General features: G+C 40.0%; 1 protein-coding gene across 1 annotated transcript in view; it reads right to left on the bottom strand.

Annotated features, from left to right (window-relative positions):
- LOC144799561 (arylamine N-acetyltransferase, pineal gland isozyme NAT-10-like) overlaps positions 1-16,298 on the bottom strand; it is a 95,516-nt gene extending 79,218 nt beyond the window's left edge. The window contains exon 1 of the mRNA XM_078670928.1: positions 16,170-16,298. The gene's annotated coding sequence lies outside the window, so the exon portion shown is untranslated. The remainder of the gene's footprint in view (positions 1-16,169) is intronic.
- Positions 16,299-21,417: the final 5,119 nt, after the last annotated feature.

Genomic DNA, 21,417 nt, shown 5'->3' with positions numbered 1-21,417 from the left:
GTGGCTCTGGAATACTGACAGAGGGCACAGAGGCTAATGCTGGAACACTGGCACAGGGAAATTTAATTTGGACACTGACATAGGATGGTAGAACACAAAAATACTGACACTGAGATAGTGACACTAAGACATAGTGCCAGAAGAGTAAGACAACAGAAGAACACTGAAACAGGGACACAGGCAAGATGGACGCAAGACCAGTGTACTAAGAGGTGGTTACTCTAATTATTTTTTGTTTGATTAATTTAAATCATTACAATCACATAAATAAAAGAGAATCATTTAAAACAGCTTAAATACAAAGCCCATATAAGCTACATTACTATAAACAAATTTGAAGTGCAAAATGCATTTCTTTAGTGTTCCAACCCAACAATTAAGTCGGACAAATGTAAATCCCGAAAGTGCAAATGCATATTGAACAGATGAACGAGACCTTACTTAGCAGCAGAATTAAAATCAGTAACTTTAGACATTGTACAAATATGCTGCAGGTCTTATAACTGAATGATTTCTTAAGTCCAAAGTTCCAAGTCCACTAAACTATAACCAGACGTTAGTAGACAGCAAAAACAGCTGCAACGCATTCAAAAACATGTGCAAATGGGCTGAGGTTACATATTACAATTGACTAAAAACGCAGAGAGTTGATGGATCTGTAAAATAATTAATTGAGCTAGCCGGCTATTAACGAGTAAACAACAAAGACCTCAGTTAAGAAGCAAGTTGAATTATAAAGCAAAACACACTGCTGTGACTCCGAAACAGACAGTTTTTTCTCAGCCAACAACGTGACAAACCGGCAGATGAATGGAATAGAAGTGCCAGATAAACATAAAATCACAGCTTGATCGCACGTTTTTAAAAGGGTCTCAGCAAAGTTTGATGGTGTTTTAATAGATTTTAACATAAACACACTGATATGCTTTTACCTCTATTTTACTTTCTAGATATAAAATGACCAGCAGAGGTCAGTAAAATACCAGAATCACTTTAGCATTCTCTAGATTCTAGTCCATTGAAATGGTCTTCCAAAAGCAGCTATAGACAATATTATTATTTTCAAATCTTATATTTACAGTGAAATGACCACCGAAGGCCGTGATTTCATATTAAATACAGAGCTTTGGACTATACCATTGCTCACTGAAAGGCAATATTTCTCTCCATGTGTTCCCATACCTGGTGTGTTATGCAGTTTGGTGCTTACCTTTCCTCCATGTTAAAGAACAGTAGATGTTTCCGCACCCAGGCTAATGTGCTACATAGCTAAATACATATAAGGTCCCAAAGGCGAGACCGATTGAATTGCAAATGCTTGTTTGCTACAGTAGCTCCTTTATCCAACTTTATTCAAATAATGAAAATATTTGTTGATTGATTCACGGAGTGCTTGAAGTAAACTGCAGTTATTTGAGTAGGTTTATGATCCTTTAGGCCTAAGGCTTGGTGGGAATCCATCATATAAGCCCTCCATGGGCCAGTATGAGCAGAGTTGGTGATACTAATCTGCATATGTTAACAAGAGATCCTGTTTCCAATGAGGCCAGGGACTGAGTGTTTCAAGAATGCTACTTGTGATCAACCCAACCAGTGGTGCTATCCCTAAAGCAACTATGAAATCAAAGCCTCATAGATTGGCTGGCCCTCCAAGGCCTACTAGATCAAATGACCTCACGTCACAAGATCGTAGAAAAATTGAAAAGGAGGGGGGCAGCAGCATTAGACGCCTCTCTGCTCAAGGACAACATAGGGATGAGCGTACCCTAACATGTAACAATGATAAAGAAGGGGAGGAATTTACTGAAACAGAATTGAGCTCTACCTCGTCTTGTGATTCATCAAGCAGTTCGCAGGAATCAGACGACTATCTCTCGTTATCCGAGTTGGAGCAGAAAGGAGCTATCAAAAATCATAAACATAGGGGGGGATCACACTCAAGAGCTAGTAGACAATCGGCTGCGACACAGAGAGGTCGGCCTAAAAAGCTAAACCGGGATAAATTAGCTTCATCACAAAAACAGCAGGATGGAGTAAGACGAGGCGATCCACAAGAAGCGAAGGTGATTAAGGAACAGGAGCGGGGGCAAGCGCAGGGTCATGATCAACAACAAGACTCTCCAGATCCAGATACAGACATAGATAGATTTGACCTTTTATTCTCTACGCTTAAACAAATGCAAGAAGAAGCCCGATTTGAAAGTAAAAGAGCAAAACGAGCAAATAGGAGAATACAGAGATCTCTTCATAAAGTAAATGAACTGTACACTGAATTTTCTGGTAGACTGACGGAGGTGGAGCAGAGAACTGGCAAAGTAGAAGACGAGGTGGTAAAGTTTCAGGAATTCAGACAAGGGCAGGAGAAAACTGAGTCTGATATACTGTGGAAACTTGAAGACTTTGAAAATAGGCAGAGGCGAAACAACATAAGACTGCTTGGGGTGGAGGAAGGGAAAGAGGGTGGAGACGTAAGAGCATACGTGGTGGAGCTGTTGAAAGGAGCCTTTCCTGAGATGAATAACTGGGACTGGGATAAAGAGGTCCAACGAGCACACCGATTTCCCCTGTCACAAAAAAAGGGTAATGCGAGTCCAAGAGCAAGAGCTATTCTCGTTTATCTTGGGAACTATTTGCTAAGAGAGGAACTAATAACTAAGGCTAAACCGTACAAAAAACGTACTTATAAGGACATAACCTTTTTTGCTCTCCCAGACTTCTGTCCCACAACAGTTGAGAGAAGATGGCGTATGAGGCAACTTATAGTACCTTTCCAAAATCTAGGGTGCGAGGTTTATTTGCTGTTTCCATCTCGTCTTAAAGTAGGTTGCAATGGTCAGTTTAGAGTTTTCTTCTCTGAAATAGTTGCACAGGAGTATCTGTCCTATCTCCGAGAAGAGAGAACACATAGGGAACACTCCTAATCGGGTTGAAGATACAAGACAAGTAGTTTCCATAAAAAAGAAATAAAAATGTTATTGGGATTGCTTAGCTGTTCACTATTTGAATAATAGTTATATAACAAGGGAACACGGGAGAGTGGATGAGGGAAAGCCCCCTGGGGGCTCGGCTGTCACATATAGGTCAGGATTGACCTATTTGCCGGTAAGGGAGGGGGGGGGGACTTGGGGGGGAGCTAGGGGGGAGACAGGACACGGCACGGCATATGAAAGAGAGAAGTACTTCAGTGAATGAAAAAACTGAACTGAGAGAATGGTCAGGGAAACGAAAATATGAAAAGAGAAAGAATAGAAATAACGATGATACAGTGCTTATAGGATGTTGGATAACTAAGATAGACAGGAGTTTAAAACAAAAGAAAGAAGGAAAACATTTATTTGCTGAGGGGGACAAATATGAGGAAACGGGAAATAAGGTAAAAGGAAACAAATTGTATAATATGTATAACGTGAATCTGTATGGTAACAAAAAAATGAATTATCTATGGGGACTAGATATGTAACGTGGAATGTGTGCGGGCTAAATGATACTCAGAAAAGGTTAAAAATTTCAATGTTATTAAGACAGATGAATGTGGACTTTATTTTTTTACAAGAGACACACGTCATGACTTCACAAGAATTCTATTTAAAACAACTGGGCTATCAGGTACTAGTAAGTTCACAGCAGGGTGTCAAAAAGAGGGGAGTAGCTATACTATCTAGAAATAAAAACCTGCTCCTAAGAAAAAAAGCATTTGATCAATGGGGGAGGTGGGCAATGGTTGAATGTATGATAGATGGGGAATGGACTACGCTGGTAACTGTATATGGATCAACTGAGGATGACCCGGAGATTCTTCAATTTTTAGATGTGGAGCTAGCGACTTGGGCACCCAGAATTATTACGGCAGGGGACCTGAATATTAATGGGGCTGATGGTCTAGGCTTAGGTTCATTCGGTAAATACTCTGGGAGAAAGAGGCGTGTTTGCCAAGCCTTGCAGGGATTAGTGGCAAATAATACTTTATCTGATGTTTGGGGGAAAAAAAATGCTGGAAATAAGGGTTATACATATTATTCGGCCCCACATAAAATCTGCGTAAGATTGGATTATTTTTTTATATCAAATGTACTTATACCAGAATCAACAATAGAAAGACTCCCACGGATCCTAAGTGATCACAATCCCCTAATCCTTACACTACCAAAACCGGCAAATATTCGAGAGCAAAGACAATGGACTTTTGAAAGAGGATTATTGCAGGAAGAAAAATACGTGAATCACATGAAAGTATGGATCAAAGAGTTTTTTGAGATTAACAGAGATAGCTCTACTGTAGGGGTAGTATGGGATACTTTTAAAGCGGGGGTCCGGGGAGAAACCTTGAGCTTTAACTCTTATAAGAGAAAACAAGAGCTGATGAGAAATATTGAACTTGCAAAGGCAGTGCTTAAGGCTGAAGAGAAACTAGAGGAATGTATAGTAGGCGGTATCCCAGTAGATAACGTAATCTTGGAACTTGTAAAAGCGAAAGGGGATGCAGAGGGAGAAATCGCTAGAAAGGCTGCAAAATTATATACTGCAAAAAGAGAAAAATGTCACGAATGTAGTGAAACAGCGGGTAGAACCTTAGCTGTCCGAACAAGGCAGCAAGAAGCGTTAGGAACTGTAAGGGAGATTAGGGATACTTCTGGTAGGATTCATACAGAGCCAGGGGAAATAAGGGAAGTGTTTAGAAACTTTTATGAGAAGTTATATAAGGAATCAATAAGGGGAGATGCTACTAAAATTAGAGATTATCTACAGGAAATCCCGGTGACTAGATTTTCGGATGAAGAGGCAGATACTTTAGAGGAAGTCTTTCAGGGGGAAGAAATTAAAAACGCTATTTTGCACCTCCCCTCTGGAAAAGCTGCAGGCCCAGACCAGATCCCAATAGAGTTTTATAAAGTATTCTGGGACATCTTAGAAGCTGACATGGTTAGGACGTTGCAACAGGCACAAATTGGAGATTCAATACCTAGGTCATGGGGGGGGGGCTGAAATAGTGATAATTTTAAAGAAAGGGAAACCTCCGGAAGAACCGGGGTCATATAGGCCCATTACTTTGATGAACACGGATACTAAAATCTTTTCTAAAGTATTAGCAACAAGATATGCTAAAATAATAGATAGAGTAGTGAGTAATAACCAACATGGTTTTATACCTGGAGGAGGCACCACGCACCATACACGTAAGGTAATAACTTTATTCAATGCCACAGCAGTCTCAGGGGACCCAATGGCGATTATGTTACTAGATGCGGAAAAGGCATTTGATCGGGTCTCCTGGGACTATTTGTGGCATATCCTTGAAAGATCAGGAGTAAAAAAAAAGTATATTAAAGCAATTCAGGGGCTATACGTAGATCCTGTGGCCTCTGTGCGTGTGAATGCGGGGACTACAGCACAATTCCAGATTAGAAGAGGTACGAGACAAGGCTGCCCCTGCTCTCCGTTGTTATTTGCAATGTATATGGACCCATTAATTCGGAGAATAGAGACTTGTGATATAATTAAAGCACTGCCCACTCGAACTGGCTATTGTAAAATATTAGCGTATGCTGACGACGTCGCAATAATTACACCAACACCAATGGAGGCTATTGCCCAAGTGGAAATAGAAGCTTTGAAGTTTGGGGAAATCTCGGGTTATAAACTCAACACTAATAAGACCCAGATAATTAAAAAACATAATACCATGTGTACAGATACCCGAGTTGTCCAGGCAGGCACATATCTAGGAGTGTCTATCTCAGCTGATTTAGACCATTTAGTGGAAAAGAATTTAACACCCCTAATTAATAAAGTACGGAGAGATTTAGACAGATTAGATAATCTACATTTATCAATAGTGGGACGAACAAATGTAGTAAAGATGTTGATCTTACCTAAGTTCCTTTATTTCTTTAGAGCAATACCTTTATTATTTGAAGTTAAATTGTTTAAGAAGATAGAAGATATGATCAACAGATTTATATGGGCAAAGGGGAAAACCAGGAGAGCACTTAGATTTATGACACTTCCACGGGAGAGGGGGGGGTGGGCACTGCCAGACTTAAAGTTTTACTATTGGGCAGCAGCCCTGCAAAATATGTGTGGTTTAGCGGGGGGTGGAGAATCTGATGGGTGGATTGAGTTGGGATCACTAGCAATTTATGGTTTACTGTTGGGCCCAGAAGCAGAAAATGTTTTTTTAAAATATACTGAAATGAGCTATTACAAAAGGACACGATTTAGAACGTTACTAGCGGCTTATACTGTTTGGAAAGCCTTTACTAAAAGATTTGGGCTAGGGCGGTATAATTTCTACACTAGACTGAGAGGAAATCCAAACTTACCGGCTGAAGTAGTCTCTGATACTATATTTATAGAATGGTAAAGAAAAGGAATTAGAAGGATAGGTGACTTAATGGATCAGCAAGGTGTCTGCCAGTTTTCCGAATTACAAGCTAAGTATGCAATAGATAAAAGACAATTTTTTAAGTATTTACAAATAAGGAGTTCTTTGCACAACAAACAAGGTGGTGTGGCAGGATTTAGTAAAAATGCAATCATGGAAGTGATCGAAGCAGGTGAGGAATGCACTATAAAGAGATTCTATGCTGAGTTATTAAACTCAAAAGAGGATGATATCGAAAAATGGGCAAATAAATGGAAAGATAGTTTGGAAGTCAGGGAGGAAAGCTTCCATATGTCTCTGGAAATGGGGTATACACTGTTATGCTCAGCACCTCTCCAGGCGCAACATTACAAAACACTATACCACCTATACCATACACCGGCAAAGATAGCCCAATGGGGGGGGACAGCAGGAACTAACTGCTTTAGATGTGGAAATTCAGAGGCGGATCTAAATCACGTATTTGCAACATGTCCTCACCTGCAGCCACTTATAAAGAACATACAGGGGTTCTTGAACCAAGAATTAGGAATAAATACTCTCCTTACCCCCCCAATAATTCTCCTAGGGATAACGGAGGAGGAGAGACAGCACCAGGATAGATGGGAATCCTGTTTATTCTTAGCTATGGCAGTCATGAGACTTTGTATTGCATCTGCATGGCTGGATCCTTTACCACCATCATTTCACCAATGGCTGGCTAAATTACTATCAATATATAACTTAGAAATTGAGATATATGCAAGGAAAGGGAAAAAGGGAAGAAAAACTGGCAAACATATCTGGGATCCCATTACTCGCTGGAAAGAAGGGAGTATGGTTTGAAAGGTTTGAAATGCTTGAACAATATATACCTTGTTAAGATGTTTATTACTGTTTAAGATACATTTAGGTACGCTGATTTTGACCCAACTTGGGGGGAAAAGTTTGTAATCTTGTTTGGACCTTATTTATCAGTGCACTTACTTATTTATTTTATTTGATAGAAATATCTATTTTCTCCTTCCTTTGCATTTTCTTAAACTAACTATTACTTTTATGCCTTACCCTGCATCTCTTTTAATACATGATATGTTATGTTCTATGCAAATATTGCAGTGCCCTGTATGTATGTATGTAAAAAAGAAGGGGAAAAAACCTTTCAATAAAAATATAAAATAAAAAAAAAAAAGAATGCTACTTGGTACACTAGATCCTGTCATCTTTCCCTTTTAAGGGCAAAGTCTATTTGATTTTGGGGCTGGCCAATATACATCGGAATCCTAAAGACCGATTTTACCGCCTTGACCTACAGCAGGTCCAATAATTTGCATCTTTATTTTGAAAAATGAATAAGCTGTAAGATAGGGCTGGAATTAATTTAGCTTACATTATATTCAAAAGATGGGCATAATATGGACATGCCAGTTTGTCACAAACAGCCTTAAAGGAGAAGATGTGAGTAGCAGCCTCAGCCCTAAGTAAATCAAAGTGGCTTTTATGAAGGAAATGTTGTTATCAAACAAGATGCCAAGGTACCAATAGCTTTTATTTGTTTCAATTGGTTTCCCTCTTGAGCACCAGGGCCATGATCTAAATGGAGAAACTCCAATTGTCAGGATCTTAGTTTTTTTATATTATGCTCAAGATATTTTTCTAATGTATATTTGTCAAAGGAGTTGATGAAATGTTGCAAACCTGTATGTGTTTGATTAAGTAACTCTATCTTTTTGAGACGATGGTGGCGCTGGCATCCGGACCGGACCCGTGATTTATTCAGTTTATCACATCAGATCGTATCTTCTTTCCTTGATGGCTTTTTGATTCACTTCGTAGTATTTGGATATTGCCTATTATATACATATTTCGTTTAAATCGTCCCCGCCCAGATACCTCATGGCCTTATTTCTTACATTGTGTCTCCAGTGTCTCATGCACGTCTCCTGAGGTCATCATTCTTTCCGCTGGATGTTGAAACTAAGTAAGGCAACAATTTCTACCCATGTGGGCTACCTTTTGAGCCCGACTCAGATTCCCTAGGCATTTGTTGTCCCCTCATCTTATTCTCAAAGCACCCAAAAGAAGGTGTGACCCTTGCACCAGGTCTCTCACATTTACGGTGCACACGTCTGATGGATAGGGGTCTTTGTAATTGTTTATACATATTTGTCTTTTGTATCTATTTTATTGACTATTTATGAGCTATTTATGAATATTGATATAATTGCGTATTATTGAAATACACACTAAACTAAGGATATATATCCTAACAAAATGAAAACGTACATATTATCAAGCTTTTTATAAAAGCGTTTGGTGCACACTGTTTTAGCTCTGTGGTGATGATGTGACTTATTCCCCTCTGCTTCAAACTTAGACGTGATCCTTTATTTAAGAAATATTTTTCAGGCAGTGGGGTTGGTTTGTTTGTTTGTTGACGTTTGCCTTGTACCCGTGTCTAGGGTCCATAGCTGAAAGACCGCCAGGGTCCCGCCATCATTACCAGGAAATTTCAACTGTGTCGATGCCGGAAGAGGCAAAATCGGCTGTCAGAGGGAGGACCACCTGTTTCCCTGCAGGGGCAATCCTGAGGTACCTTCCTGTCTACGTGGCTTTGGCAGTAAAATCTCCACACCTATGTTGCGGAATGGAAGGTATACAAGGCAGAAATTCCTGCCACTGCTATTGCAGCTTGATGACAAACAAAACCAACACTGTTATTGACACAATCGATGGTAAGCTACACTCTTACCTGTTACCTATTGACTTAACTGTTAACATATGCACAGGACGCATGCATTTATAAATCTCTCTTACAAGCAATTACATATCAATGTGCAATGCATATGTCTGTAATGTTGATGTTTAAGAAATGTAAAGAAACACACTAAAAATGAAAAAGTCACTATACAGGTGTGTTTATAGAAATTACTAAAACTCTCACATTAAAAGCATATGCAACACACATCATAGGGATAAGTGTAATTTAACATGATGTAGAAATTGTACTAGACAATGTGTAAGCTTTACCTTAGAAATTAACTGTGAAATCAATGTCAGCCACAAATTAGAAGAATTCAACATATACATCCTTGTAACATGTCCCTTTGTCAATTGCAAGTCCTGTACTGTATCCAATTTCAATAGTCACAAAACATTTCACACTGATCAATAATCAAGGTGAAACAAACACGCCGGTAGTAAACACCCAAATAGAATTTGCAACACCAATCTTTGGTGCGTGTGGACATTAGTATGATGAATGCCTGCACCTAAATTAAAATGACCATCACATTCAGTGTTAACCAGTGTATGCACTTAACAAAGTAGAAATAAAAAAATCAGTTGTATTACCTGCCTTCATGGTAAAGAAAAATAAGTACTTCACATTTTACTCTGATACATTGCTAGAAATCAAACAGTTGCTAAGGAAAATTAAAGCCATGACTAATTGGGTCAAATCAGAAGTGTGTATTTATTCAACGAAAAGACATAAGCTCTCAAAAGAATAACAGGAAGGAATGCCAAAGCACTCCAAATGAAATGTTCAAGAAACAAATGAGGTTCAAACAGGAAGGACCTATGTTATACAAAACGGGTTTCTTTAATGTAGAGAAACCTCGTTTGAGTATTTCTCAGTATAGTCCTGTTCCACAAATCAATTTTCTCCAGTTTTCAATACACTGGTGAAAGCCGCCATGTGTTTCATCATGCAGTGACTTTTTCAAGGCTATATAACATTGAGAAGTAGAGTTTTAGGAACATTATTTTTTTCAAAATTACTCAATGGAGAAGATGAATGTAGAGACAAGCTTATAAGGGAAACTTACCATTTCAGAATTGTTAGTACAAAATTAAGTGTTGTTACGAAGGAAGCTACAAACAATATGGTAAGAGACTAGACCGAATCTGTAATGTGACTCAGGGGGTTGAGGTGTGAAAAGTAAGTGAATATAAAAAGTATGTGAATAGTACATTAAAAGAAGCGTGGTGTCGAGAAATAAGTGCCACTGTGCACGATTATCATAAGTGAAGTGAAAAGATGGAAAATGATGCTCGACTCAGTGCCCATCTCTTTCAAAATGATAGACTTGGGGGTCTAACCTGAGATGTATTAAATGTCTTGGTGTTGGGAGAGAATACTGAACAAATTATGTTCCATTTAAAAGTGGCACTACCAACGGAGGCCTTGTGCTGCTCAAAATACCAATGACTGGTCTCATAAGAGAAGTGAAAGGCAGGACTGATATCAACTGACTAAAGCCCCATATTGCATGTATGTTCCAAGAACACATCAGGGCCATAAAAAATAACAATTCCAATTATCCATTTGCCTTACATTACAATACAGCACACTCCATCTTGGAAATAACTAACATCAAGTTTCATGGGATACCACAAGCTACCACTAATCCAAGAGGATGGGATAGAGTTTTAGCCCTGAGAAGAATGGAAACTAAATGGATTCTTAAACTGCGTGAAGTAGAAAGGGGTAGAGAATTACATATATTTTTGACAGACTAATGTACTAACAATCTATGTCCTCCACATTACCACAGCAATGCACAACATGACATGTTCGATTATGTACAACTCATGGCCATGTCCTAGTAAGTACTGTATAATATGTGCACTAGGCATTACACATGTGTATCTCTTTAGCGCAATCATGTATGTAGTCTTATCCCCTTATCTGGATTTGTTCAGTTTCTTTACTTGCTACTATACAGCAACCATTATTTTATAAAGAATCTGCAATGTAGTGTTTGATACTATTATCTTAAACCAATTATTAGGAGTAAAGGTGGTTGACTTTCCGAAAATGTCTGATGCTTAATATCACACACAATGAAATTAAGTATGTAACATTATGATTTCTCGAAATATTTCGACATGGATCAGGTATGTCTATTTATCATATTGCTACATGTCATAACGCAAAGCGCCTAGAACCTATATTTTTCTGTTACAATCTGTTTTCTACTTTGGTCCTATGACTCGGTAAAGCACAATTTCTTGCATGTTTATTGTTCTTCTGACAGCATTTCCCATAATATTAGATGCTTAATATCACACACAGTGAGATTAAATATGCAACATTATAATTTTCCTGAATATTCCTACATGGATAAGGTATGTTGACTTATCATATTGTTAAATTTGATAAGGCTGAGCAGCTAGAATCCATACTTTTCTGTGACAATCTGCTTTTTACTTTGGTCTTATGACTCAGTTAAGCACAATTTCTTGCTTTTTCACGCCTCTTCTGTTGGTAATTTTCCTTACAACCTCTTCCTGGGAAATACACAATAATGGCTGCCACTGTGCAGGATTGACAGAACACTTCCTTTTTGTCCATTGTGTCTTTCCTGGGATCGCCAAAAGGACCTAATTAAACTGGTGTCCGTTTGGCAAATATGCTGTTTCACCAACAGGAGTAGTTTGCGCTGGATACAGGTTAGTTTACAGGGCTCCTGTTTGGCACAATTTTTGCCGACTATAATAATGGGTGCGGTTAGTTTTCTAACAGTGTATTGGGAACTGTAGAGTGCTTTATACACCAATATTCCGCGTGTGTATCGATTAAATAGCCATGAGGATGGCTATAATGTCTTTCTCTTTGTTCCTGATAGCGACTCGTCAGGGTCCCAGATTTTGCCTTTTATCACAACCACATCCCAAAAATTGACTTAAGGTCACCTTACTGTAACCTTGTCTCATAAGAGTTTGACTGTTTTAGCTTTATATATTTTGTACTGAGAATACATTACAGGCTCACGTGACATGCACTTTCTGTCCATGGTGACTTTGCCTCTGTTTGCTTTATATAAATTCTTCTCAATTGTATCCAGAGACCAATTTGGAGCTTATTATGCCACCAGGTCTTGTTTTACTGTCTAATCGGCCCTAAGAAGTGAGTACATAAGGAGGTGCACGAATTGGCCACCCAAGACCTCAACCCACCCAGCACTTGTAACTCACTCGGTAACAGCAAAGGGCCAGCCCATAGAACAAAGGAAGAAGCAACTTACCCGACGACCCAAAACCCTCAAGTGGCTGGCCAGTGGTACGTGACATTAATCAGCACCAACCTTCGGCTCTCAAATCTAACTCAGAAGCAAAAATCGAAACGATCACTCCTCCACTACCCAATATCTGTGAACAATCTAACTTCAAAGAGCGCAGCCCCAACAAGGGCAACAAAGCAGAAAAATTACAAAATTACAAACGAAATTTTTCAGCAAAGAGCCAGTCCGCAAGCGCCTAGGCAGCAGAAATCCAGCTAACAAATGTCAGCCAGCGTCTTCACAAATAATCCTGTTTGTCCCAGAGTACTAGTCAAAAGGAAGAAGGGACGTCCTAAACCGTGGTAACATTCTTCAAATTCTAAACGCAATCAGGAGACTGGCCGGGATCAGAACCCAAGACCTGCTGTCAGTAGAATTTGAAACCTTCAAGCATCTCTCGGACCAAGAGGCAACTAAGACGGAATGGGTAACACCAGAACTAGCAGAGAGAATCCTCCGCGAAGAACAACAACTAGAAGCTTGGGGGATCCGAGTGTATCAGCACGAGCAGTTGGTTACCTGGTCCCGCTGCTCCAACATCAACCTGCTCCCAACAAGAGGCTATCCAGCAGCCCGAGAGCGCACGAGCAAGTCAACTCAGTCCTCAAGGGAGCCCGCAGTACCTCTGTTACAGGTCCAGACACACTCAGCCCCACAACGGGGTCGATGGAGGCAAGAAGGAAACCATCTCCCAACTGATTAATCTTGGATATCCAAAACTATAAACCTAAGAACAGACACTCCATGACCCAACATCGAACAGGGAAACAATGACGGGAATTTAAAACTCTGCTCATGGAACATCAAAGGCCCCGGGACTAAAATTAGCGACCCCTCACTACTGTCATTTTTTCAAAAGTTTGACTTAGTACTCCTACAGGAAACTTGGCTAGAGGATCCCCTTCATCTCTAAGGCTATAAGACCTACCACCTTCCTGCAGTCTGAAATTCAAACTTCGGCCATTGCAAAGGAGGACTAACTGTTTACGCTTCGATCAAAGCCATAACCACAGGAAAAGAACTAATGAGCAAAAACACTACAAGTGCTTCCCTGTAAGAGATCCTTGCCACTTGTTAGATGGTATGCTGAAAGCATCTTTACAATCTTCAGAGTTAATGAGGAATGTTATTGACTTTTTAGTCCATTCTGGTGCACTGTTTTCTTATGCACAGGAACTAAAATGCAAATATTTATTATTTCGTGCTTTGTGTAGCATCAAAGAAAGAGTCATCCCAACTGTGTCCCTTAGCTGATGGTTCCCAGTCAGGGGGTTAGGAATGCGATATTATCTATGTGGCGATGATTTACAGAGTTTTTCCTGAGTGATGATGCCAAAGGCAAAAAATGTTAGGATCTTTGGTCGCGTATTGATAGACACCCTTGTCTGCCTAGCGTTAAGCATAATTGGTGTAGATGTTAAACATCTCCTGCAGAGTAGGCTGGGCGACACCTTTAGTGACTTTGGCACTGCAGCATAATCCATGTTAGAGTGCTTGCCACTTGGTAAGCAAAGCAATTATGAAGAACAATTCAGAAACTGTTATTTTACGATGTATGAGAAATGGCTTGCAGTGATGCATAGAAATGTACCTTCACCAATCATGGCATTTGAAGTCGATGAAACCTCACTGTGGTACAATTTCTAGATCCCTTCCGTAAAGGGAAATTTCTTCGGTAGTTTCAAAAGTGCTGCTTCATTTTTGACCACTTCAATAACTCTGAAGGCAAGCGTCCAGCTCAATGCAATTGTTGCAGAACTTGCCCTGAGAATCGCATCTTCAAGTGCACCAGTATTGTAATGGTCATTGGCCAGAGTTAACAAATTGTGTACTGGCTGTTTTGGCATTGCCCTTCTCAACTGCCAATGTTGAGAGCGCCTTTTCACAGAAGTTTACATGGGAAAGAAAGAGCGAGCGCACATGACCAAAGACTCACTGAAGAAGTATTGTATGGTGTACTACAATAAGTCTATTTGGACCTCATATACACTAAACGTACACTGTCTATATACCACGGGCTATCAGTGCAGAAAGCAAGCAATAATAAATGCAAAACATTCCATAAACACCGGAAAAACACTGTTTCTGTTGTTTTTAATGGAAACGAAAATGTGTAACCACTGATAACCACTTTTTTGTTAACTTATTGAAATCACTTGAAAATACTGAAAAAACCCTACCAGAATTTACCAAAAATAGAAACTGAAAAAAGGAAAGCCTACTCATTAATTAACCCCATAAGTGCTGCCGTCGGCCAACGGTCGTCACGGGCACTACCTCCCCAGTGCATTCAACTATGGCTAAATAGCCACTCCATAACATGTCTGAAAGACAATACCATTGCCAACGCCAATACTTCTCGGATTCCCGTAACCTATTGGCTTTGCCAATGCTTGTTGTTGATTCCTATGAGTATGTTGCTTTAAAACATAACGTAACTCTGGCACGTTGTGTTTTTACAATTTTATATATAATTTATTTGACCAATGGACATTATATAAGCCCCATTTGCATTGCATAAGTCCAGAATAATATTTAGCCCTGGGAGATTGCCCTGAATCATAGGATATTGAGCCTACTCTGGGACTCAAACCTGGTACCCTGCTCTAAAGCCGGCAGCCCTGGCCCTAATCCCATACCGTCTACTCCACATTTTGTTTAATCCAAAATTGCTTATTTCCTTACAAACATTTTTTGTTTGTGCAGAATGAATTTCTGAGTTACTAAATTATATACTCCTGTCCACAAGATTAGCTGCATTGTGAACACTCACTATTTGGTCTGCAAGTTTAAGGTCAATGGTGCAGAAACTAAAATTAGCGACCCCTCACTACTGTCATTTTTTCAAAAGTTTGACTTAGTACTCCTACAGGAAACTTGGCTAGAGGATCCCCTTCATCTCTAAGGCTATAAGACCTACCACCTTCCTGCAGTCTGAAATTCAAACTTCGGCCATTGGAAAGGAGGACTAACTGTTTACGCTTCGATCAAAGCCATAACCACAGGAAAAGAACTAATGAGCAAAAACACTACAAGTGCTTCCCTGTAAGAGATCCTTGCCACTTGTTAGATGGTATGCTGAAAGCATCTTTACAATCTTCAGAGTTAATGAGGAATGTTATTGACTTTTTAGTCCATTCTGGTGCACTGTTTTCTTATGCACAGGAACTAAAATGCAAATATTTATTATTTCGTGCTTTGTGTAGCATCAAAGAAAGAGTCATCCCAACTGTGTCCCTTAGCTGATGGTTCCCAGTCAGGGGGTTAGGAATGCGATATTATCTATGTGGCGATGATTTACAGAGTTTTTCCTGAGTGATGATGCCAAAGGCAAAAAATGTTAGGATCTTTGGTCGCGTATTGATAGACATATCCCATACCGTCTACTCCACATTTTGTTTAATCCAAAATTGCTTATTTCCTTACAAACATTTTTTGTTTGTGCAGAATGAATTTCTGAGTTACTAAATTATATACTCCTGTCCACAAGATTAGCTGCATTGTGAACACTCACTATTTGGTCTGCAAGTTTAAGGTCAATGGTGCAGAAACAAAAATTAGGTTCCTGACAACCATGTCAGGTAGCAAAAGAAAGCTATAATTGGGGTGCAGTGGATCTTCACACCTCCAGTCCCAGGTGTCACTGCACCTGCTGTACCTTAATTTTCCTACACCCCTCTAGAAGATAATCAGCGGTATTTTGGGACCTTTAAAGACTGAAGAGAAAAGAGTACACTTACTCGAAAAAGGATTTCAAGTTGCTCAGAAGAGTTGTTCTTTCAGTGCAGCAGTTTTCCTCACTTTCCGAACTTTGGCCTTCCCTGTCTCTGCAGCCTCTTGCCCTGTGCATTTCCGATCCAGTTCTTCTGGTTGAGCCAGCACAGAGAAAGAGAGGGTGGGGCCTAGACGTGCTGTGAATGATTAACTTCTCTGCTCTTTGGTACATATCGCAGTAGGTCTGTCAATTTGCTAGTTCTCTAATGTGTGACATTTCCGTTCCTTCAGTGTGGGGTGGTATGAAATCTCTCTGTCATATGTGAGCTATACATTTGTCTTAGACAATCTAACAATACAAAAATATTGCAAGGAAGTACCGCCTCGCTTACGCATGCACATGGCTTTTTACATCTTCTCCTGTGTCTAGTCTCTCTTCTTTTCTTTTTGATTTTTTCCTCCCCCTTTTTTCATTTCTCTGCTTCTTTACAGCTTTCTTTTTTCCTTACCCTCTTTCTTCTCCACTTGTAACACGCCTCTTTTTTCATGCCAAAATAATACATGCAAAAATATGTCACAAAATGTGCTGCATTCATCTGCAAAATTTGCCTTTTCTTACCACATAATTTAGGCAAATATGCCCCATGATTTGGTTCTCTCCACCTGCATAATTCCAGTGGCCCTTACATAGATTGACAATTTCTTGAGACAATGGAAATACAGTTGTCTGTTGATTCTCAAATATTTACCGGCAGCAGCGAATTAGAAGAAAAATGTTTAGTGGTGAGTAGTGTTACTAGGATGTGTTGTGAGTGGGTGATGGTATAGTAAGCAAGAAGCACAGTGGCTTTCAGTACGGTCTGGCAAAACTGAGCGGGATATTTAGTGTTTTTGTTAATGACTGCAGATTAGTGTAAATGTTAGTGAAGCATGTAATATATGCAAAGGAGCTAGTTCTCTGAACGGTGGAGATTGACAAGGTATAGTGACTGAGAGACATGTGATGCTGGATGAAGGAGTGCCATGCAGGTTGCATCAGATTTATGAGATTAAACCATATTACAGGAACATCTCATGTGGAGTCCTATGGTTCATTTAACACATCAAAGTATTTTGAGAGTTACAGTCTTGGATTCATTTTAGCGAACAAATTGTACTAACAAAGTGAACAATTTGTAAAAGCAAAGCCAAGAAACAAATGCGTGTCAAGGTCACATGATGTTTTATAATGACCTTGCGCAAGTGCTTGTGCTGGGTATTGTTGGCAGTATTGGTGCCGCCAGAAACTAGTTGGGTTTTCTAGATGAGGAATACAGAATATCTAGGAAAGTTTGGTGTAAGGTTGCTGGGGTGAGGTTGGATGATAGGCTTCTAGTACTATGGATGAGTATTACTGTAGGGCTATAGTGTACTGGGCCATAGGTTAAACGGTGTAAGCACAATTGTTTTCCAGGTGACAGTGATAAAGCTGGATGTAAACAAAGGGCACAGTGACCGCGAGATGCAAGGTATCCAGGTGTGGGTATTGGCATGGCTGGTACAATGATCTGGCTGATATATATATATATATATATCCTACTGGTGGTCGCCATAGGTAGTTATATATTAGGACCTAGTTACCATAGGAAAAATGCAACATTCTATTCCCCAATAACTTTGGCATTGATTGATGAATATTTGCAAATTTTTTAAAACTTATGGCCCCCTTCGGTCTGCTATTATCTTGAAACTTTCAGGGTGATTCAGCAAGCACGGACCGAGAAAAAAGGGGGGTCTTAAAACATGTTTTATCCATGCAATTTCCTATTGGAAACTTTAGACACGGCTACAGCCCGAACAGCTGAACGGAATTATACCAAATTTGGCAAAAAGGTAGCCCTTGTTTCAGAAGGAGCCCTTTTCATTAAATGTTGTAAATCCGTTTAGTAGTTTTTAAAATATTAATGGAAAAATAAATATATATATATATATTTGTGCTGAGCCTAACCACACATCTCATCGTGCGATCTGATTGGTTGTCAGCACTTCATCCAAGAACAGTTGGCAGCCATCTTGGGACCAATATACATGTTAGCACCTCATTAAAAAGCATTGCAGTTAATATAAGGTTTTAAGACTTTAGATACATTATAAAACATTTGTTAATGGTACCATTCTCATTTTAGGAATTGTGGTGTGTTCTAAGTTGAATCATGTTTGAGAGAAAACTATTTTCTGTAAATTCACATTATCTTTCTCAGTCATGTGAGAATGAAGTCTGACATTCTCAGTAAAACATGTTCTACTGCAGCTTCCCAGAGTGTTCTAAAGAACAACTAGAGAGCTAACAGTCCTACTTATGACAAACGTATTGCACACCTGAAGCCATCTTGATTGGAATAAAGTGGTAACTCTTAAAACATTTAATTTAAAAAAGAACAAAATAAGGGGGTTAATTTTGCCATAGAAAGTATGATTAGTGCTGCAGAAAGAAAAATTAGGGCACATTTTGAGTGACTTTTCAAATCCTTTTCTATTTCATAAAACAATTCTGACATGCAGACGGAAACATGTACTTTCAATACCAGCAGCAGACTTCCCTGGTGAACAGTAGCTTTACTACAGTTATCTAATAAGCAACTAGAGTGCTAAGATTCAGAATTTATGGCAAATGTGTGACACATAGGAATGCCTTCTTGATGGAAACAAAGTAAAAAACTGAAAGTATTTCCTACTGAGGAGACTGCAGTAAATGAGGAAATTAGGAAACTTCATTACAAGTAAGTCTCCCAAGATCGCCACCAGAGACAAAAGAGCCCAAACGTAGCACAAATATCATCCATATGTAGCCCACATATAGCTCAAAGACAGAATGTCCCAGAGTGTTCTTAAGAACAACTAGAGCGCTTACTGTCTTACTTATGACAAATGTATGGCACACCTGAAGCCATCTTGATTGGAATAAACTCGTAACACTTAAAACATTTAATTTAAAAAGGAACACAATGAGGGGGTTCATTTTGCCATAGAAATTGTGATTAGTGCTGAAGAAAGAAAAATGAGGGCATATTTTGAGTGACTTCTCAAATCCTCCTCTATTTCATTAAAATTCTGACATGCAGATTGAAACGTGCACTTTTAATACCAGCAGCAGACTTCCGTGGTGAGCAGTAGCTTTACTACAGTGATCTTATGGGCAACTAAAGTGCTAACATTCAGAATTTATGGCAAATGCGTGACATATTTCAATACTTCTTGATGGAATCAAAGCGAAAACTGAAAGCATTTCCTACTGAGGAGACTGCAGTAAATGAGGAAATTAGGAAACTTCATAACAAATAAATCTCCCAAGATGACCATCATAGACAAAAGAGCCCAAATGTAGAACAGATATCACCCAGATGTTGCCCACATATGGCCCAATGACAGAAGTGTGCAAAACACTTTTTATCGATTGTGTTTTTGCAGTTTTATATAGTGCAAACTTGTCAGGTATTGGAGTGCTTTACATGAGCATTGGTTACATCACACAAGAACAAATTCATTTTGGTTTTAGACATGGTGAGATTAAGTGATTTGACTAGAATCACAGAATGTCGAGCTGAAGCAGAAACTCCAACCTGTTTCCCCAGTTGCAAAGTCTGCAGCTCTGGAAGTAACACCACATCCTCTCCCCTAAGTGCAATATTTAATCAGGTGGTCAACTGGATAAAAAAAACATAAAGATAACAAATAGTTGAAAAGTGCTTTGTCGCTATATGAAAACTCAGAAAATATGACTTCATTTTAGTTTTTTAGAGCCCTAACCATAATTTTGATGCAAATAAGACCCTCTCATATATGTAATTTTTAAAGGAAATGTTCTATGTATTACAGTTTTGATTACATCAAGATGACCTCAGGCGTTCCACACTTTTGTAACAAATATAGAATGTTAACAATCTAGTTGTTCATTAGGATACTCTTGAGAAGCGGAGGCCAGGGGCACGGACTCTGAAAATTGAAGGCAGGTAGGAGGGTGCAGAGGCAACGATTTTACCACACTGGGCAGGCAGGAAGGGCAGTGGCAGCACAACAGACTATGGAGGGCAGTGGAAAGGGGGGCAGGGGCAACAAACCAACAATACAGGACTGGCAAGAGAGGCTGTGGCAATATAATAGACCATTGTGGGCAGAAGGAAGAGGCAGTGGGGGGCACAACCATACTTGCCAACAGACTCGATTCAGCCAGGAAACATCCAATGTTTGTAAGCCCAAATGGGCTTTATTTTATCTGTCTCCTGTCTACAATTTCCTCTTTTTCAATGTAAGTCAAAGGGGAAAATAAATACCCCTGTTTTTTTCCAAATCTCCCTCTTACCAAGTTCAAAATGTTAAGATGTATGGTACACTGGATGATGGAAGGCAGGAGGAATAGGGGTAGGGACATGGACTCTGAAAGCAGAGGACAGGAGGGACATGGAGAGTTGCACCAAACTGACCCTACAGGGCAGGCATCAGGGTTTTCAGCAGCACAATACACTACACAGGGCATGCGGGATGGGAGTGCAGCACAACAATCCATAGAAAACAATAGGGAGGGGAAAGGACCATGCACATGGACAACAGAGAACAGAGGGGAAAGAGGCAATGGCAGCTAGCTGACCATAATGGAGAGACAGGAGAGAAAGCTGCAGCATAACCGACCATAAAGGACAGGAGGGACGGATCGGGGTCATTACAATGGAACAGACAAGCCAGGAGGGAGGGAATAGGGTCTGCACATGGAAACAGAGGGCTGGGGGCAAGGGGGCAAGGCAGGAGCAGCAAGATGACCATGGAGGTCAGGCAGGATGGGCACTAAAAGCAAGACACACCATGGAAAGCAACAATGAGACTATAATGGCATATACACAGACCATGGAGGTAAGGTGGGAGGGGGTCAGGGGCAGCTTGTCGACCTCACAGAGAAGGTGGGAGGGGCCGTGGTAGCACAGAAGACTATGCATGGCAAGTGGGAGGGTTAGTGGCAGCACAATGGCTATGATGGGCAGGAAAGAGGCTGCAGGGGCATGCACAAAGGACCATGAAGGATAGAAGGGAGGGTCAGGACCTGGGCACAGACAAGAGCGTTCAGGGAAAGGGGCCTCACAACAGACCATGTGGGCAGGCAGGAGGAGCAGTTGCAGCACAACAGAGCAGGGAGGGCAGAAGGGTGTGGCAGTAAAATGGACCATGGGGGACAGGAGGAAGGGAATAGGGGCATGGAATGTGGACAGGCAGAGTGGAGGTGGAAGGGACAGGTTATAGTCATCT

The sequence above is a fragment of the Lissotriton helveticus genome, chromosome 12 (assembly GCF_964261635.1).
Source record: "Lissotriton helveticus chromosome 12, aLisHel1.1, whole genome shotgun sequence".
In the NCBI taxonomy this organism is placed as follows: Eukaryota; Metazoa; Chordata; class Amphibia; order Caudata; family Salamandridae; genus Lissotriton; species Lissotriton helveticus.
The sequence above is the reverse complement of the archived record's forward strand: the minus strand, read 5'-3'. Positions and strand labels throughout refer to the sequence as shown.